Genomic DNA, 4,567 nt, shown 5'->3' with positions numbered 1-4,567 from the left:
ACATATGTGTCACCATTTGTACCGTTGCTGTTAGGACACGTGTTATCGTTTTCATGCCTGAACACGTGACAGTATTAGATTCTGATTTCTTATATATAACTAGTTTTTGAACGTGCGTTGCACATGTAATATATAGAGTTGAAGATTGTATGTAAAAAAAAAAAAATCATATGTTATTATTATAAAGATAAATTATTCAAAAAAATATATAAAAATCGTAGGTATTATCAAAAAATTAATTGAAAGTAAATTATGAATATCAATAATTTGTATCATAAATATATTTGATAATAAAATTTTTAAATAGTTATTACAATTATTATTGATAATATTTTATGTTATATATATATCGAACATATAATTTTAATACAATATGTATTAGAAGACATTGAAATAAAAGAAAAAAAAAATACATACTTAGAAAATGGTATAATAATAAAGAATTTTAATAAAGTAATACATTTGATTTGTTCAAAAAATTAAAAAATAATACATTTGATACTAAACTTTAAAGTAAAATTAGAAATTACACATACATAAAAATTTGATATAATAATAAAAAGTTCCTTCAATTAAAATTAAATATGGTAGAATACAAAATTTTTCTAAATAAAATATATAACACAAAAAATTTACTAAATAGCAACTATCAAAAAGGTAATAGTTACCAACATTACTATTTTTTTAAAACCATCATTACTATGTATAATTCTATTCGAAATTTTTTTATATTTTAAAGAAATTTTTAAGTATCAATTAATTTAAAATATATTAATATTATTTTAATAAATATTATATTAAATTCACATAAGCATATATTAATATTTAGCAAAGATATTTAATATGAAAAACATAATGATAAAGGTAAATTAAAATTACATATTAAGCTAATATATATAATTGTATTAGTTATTTCGAAATTTATTACTATAATTAAAATAATTATTAAATTAAATACACATGAGATATTATAAACAATAAATAATATGAGATATTATCGGAGAAAGCTATAAATATTAATTAAAAATATGTATTTTTTTTCATAATAAAATATACAGATCTATGCTAATATATATTGTAATTATTTATAATTTAATTTGTTCTTCAAAATATGATAATGTTATTAAAAAAGATTTACTTATGGTCTCTAATTATTAAATTACCATATGCATTTTTTCTAAAAAAAATAATTAATGTGCTCATCTTTAACAGTGTAAATTTAAAAAATGAAGAAAAAAAAAGATAAATATATGAAAGAGATGAGATGAGGTAGGACGTGAAAGTCTAACAGTAAATTTTTTATTGTAAGCTATAAATATTAATTAAAAATATGTATTTTTTGTCATGGTAAACATATGCGTATTTAAGTTAATATACACTTCAAAAAAAAAAAAAATACTTTTGGTAACAATTAAATTTGTGATTAAAATAAAAAAAAATTGTGTGTTAACATAAATCATCATTCCTACATTAAAGCAATGGGAGTTGTATGAGGAGTTACTTGTTCAGGGTGGAGGTAGAGGAGAAAGGTAGAGAAATTTGTAAAGTTAACGTAATTGAGTCGTTGTTGTATAGTTATGGTGCTCTGCTTTTTTCTTTTCTTTTTATGAAAAGAAAAAAATTGAAATAATTACATAAGGTAAAAATGTAAAAAAAATTACATTTTTACGTTTAATTATTTTTTGTATATATTTTTACAATTTTTTATAGAAACAACACGAAAATAACGAGAAAACTACATAAAAGTAACATAAAAATAACATCAAAATAACAACAAAAAATAACATACAGATAATAAAAAATCAACAACAAATTAGCAAGAGTACAACATAAAAAAACCGTATTTTATATAAATAAAATCAAAAAAATCGTAAGAATAATATTTGAAATTCCATGAAACCGTATCTTTGTAAGTTTTTTGTTGTTTTTGTATTTGTGAAATAATTTCAAAAAAAAAAAAAAATAATTGGGTAAGAGCTAATAATGGGTTTACTTAAGCAACACTAAAAATTGCTCCTATTGTTGATGCTCTTATTTTTAAAAAATCCGTGACTAAAATTATTAGTCACAAAAATTATAATTATTAATAATATATTGTGAGTAAAATTAAATTAATAACAATTTATATTTAAATATTACTTTTTAGTAACAAGTAATTTTGTTTGGACTATTAGTGAAAATATCACTAAAAATAGTATTTTTGGTAGTCATTTAAACATTATTAGTTTTTTTTTTTTTTTGGTAATTATTTATAAATTTACTTTCCTTTTTAGAATAAAATTATTTTTATTTAAAGAAATTTATTGTGGTTTCTTATTATTAAATTGTAAAATACATTTTAAAAAAAACTAATATACTGATTTCTTCAATAATGTAGATTCATAAATAAGTTTAAAAAAAGGAAGAAAATAGTGATAAAATGTAGAATAGATGAGAGAGGGGGTATATAATTATGAAAAGTGTAGTAAATTTTTTATTGGTGAATAATTTTATTAATATATATAGGTGCATGGAAGGAATAAAAGGTGCAATCTCATTAAACGATTAGTTTTGGTTGACCTTTTCATGAATAGTAATATTTATTGACTCTTTTAATATATGTAGGATAAGGCTCTTCTTCGCCTCTGCTTAATATACTATTATGTCCTTATTTTTCAGCTATTTTATAGGCTTATTAGTCTTTTTCACACTTAATTTTGTTTATTTTTGTCATTATCACATTCTACTTCGCTTCGCCCAATGCAATACCACAGAGATGGACAACGCATGCGAACCCAACCCCATAAACCCATTTTCTTTGTTGAAGCCCTTAAATCTCAAACCCAATCCACAAATTTGCTACAGTGCTATTTAATTTTGTTGGTGTATTTCTTTTAGCCGATTTTGGGATCTCCAGAACTCATCTTCTCCCCGTAACTTGTCTGAGGGCTCCTTTCATTGCAATTGTTTTGATCAGTTTCTTCCATCTCCAAATCTTCGCAACTTCGCCCTTGATGTAGAGTGATGTGAGTTTTGTTGTTCCTGATGTAGATTCTAGGTTTCTTGCTACCAGTTAAGAGTAGTTTATTAGTTTATTTTATATTCTTATAGATATTGAGGTTAGAGGAAATTTAAATAGTTTATTAGTTTTGATAAACCTATCATTACTTCTTTTAGGTGTTATGATGTGTGAATATAGCTTTAGATATAACTCACCTAGGTTACAACTATTTTGTTTTTATTTTCATTAAATCTCTGTTTCCATGCTCTTAGTGCTTTTTTCTTTTCCTCGTTGAGCTTTTTGAAATTGGACCAAGAAAGATTTTCATTTGTTGATTCCAATGCATGTTTGACAAATTAACATATGATAAATGGAAGGAAGCAAGAGGCTTCAAATCTTCGGCTCCAACAAGCTTGATAAGGAAAATGTCATATATTTTTTAACTTATTTACTGAATTTTTTGATTGATATGTAAAATTTGGATATTAAGCCTATATATATTTTAAAAAACAAATTAACTGCAAAGTAAAGTACTGAAGATTTTGGGGTTTATGCAGAATTCCGTGTCATTTGGCCATGGAAGCCAGAACTACATTCTTTTATGAAGGTGACTCCTCAATGTCAACTTCATTTTAAAGTTTCAAGTTGGAGAGGTTTCTTTCTAAGATTATCTCTCCATCTATGGTACACACTTTCTTCATCCTACATCTACAATATTTTTGTATGTGATTTTATTAATTTGTGTGATTCTTGAAATTAAATTATTTATTTCATGTTTATGATTAATATGCTCTATGTCTCTGTAAAATTGTCTCAATGATTTTTAAACTGAAATTTTTTATATTGAACTTTTTCTTCACCAATTAGAAAAGAGGGTTTAAATTAACTAAAAAAACTATATTTAGCAACAGTAGCTTTCAGTTGTATGTAATATAATTATTGTCATTTTTCTCTGTTAGTTTTCAGTTCTTGTTGTGTTCATTATTCAGGTATGTTGCTTTCATCGCTCAAATCTTAGTATGTATTTTAAATTTTTTTCCTATTGTTACTTCACAACTGTAAGAAATGCTTTCTTATGTCTATGTATTACTTTGATATTCAAAATTTATATATATTAAGGGTTAAATTTTTTTATAGATATGGCTCCTCTTGATGGTTGGCTGAGTTTTTGATGTAGCTTTTGGGAATGAAGTAATGGTACCCAAAAGTCATGGCTAGAATTTTTGTGAACAGGTTCAATGTGTTGTGATGCCAAGGAGCGTAGCTGTTTTCACAATGTTAATCTGGCTTTGGTGTTTCCACAATGCTAATTTAGCTTTGGTGTTTTCACAATGCTAATTTGGCTTTGGCTATTATTGCTGCCTTGGTTCAGCTTATATTTTGACACAGGTTTGGTTTTATTATAAATATCTAGATTTCATTAGTGAGTTGAAGACTAGGAGCTTTGCAAGGAAATAAAGTTTTTGTTTGAGAAGATTTCATGTGGCTGGTATAATGGAGCTTCATCCTAATTAGTACTATGGATGTAATTCTGATTGTAGATCTCCTAAAAAAAAATTCATATCACACAGATTTTGTAGATTTTTA

At 24.3% G+C, this 4,567-nt stretch overlaps 1 long non-coding RNA gene across 2 annotated transcripts; it reads left to right on the top strand.

Annotated features, from left to right (window-relative positions):
* Positions 1-2,745: 2,745 nt before the first annotated feature.
* On the top strand, positions 2,746-4,567 carry LOC133035810 (uncharacterized). 2 transcript variants are annotated; one of them, XR_009686896.1, is made up of 2 exons: positions 2,746-3,664; positions 4,214-4,567. It is a non-coding gene; the product is annotated as an uncharacterized LOC133035810 (long non-coding RNA). The 2 variants fall into 2 exon arrangements; XR_009686897.1 differs by having other exon boundaries at positions 4,118-4,567.

The sequence above is a fragment of the Cannabis sativa genome, chromosome 3 (genome assembly GCF_029168945.1).
Source record: "Cannabis sativa cultivar Pink pepper isolate KNU-18-1 chromosome 3, ASM2916894v1, whole genome shotgun sequence".
Taxonomy (NCBI): domain Eukaryota; kingdom Viridiplantae; phylum Streptophyta; class Magnoliopsida; order Rosales; family Cannabaceae; genus Cannabis; species Cannabis sativa.
The sequence above is the reverse complement of the archived record's forward strand: the minus strand, read 5'-3'. Positions and strand labels throughout refer to the sequence as shown.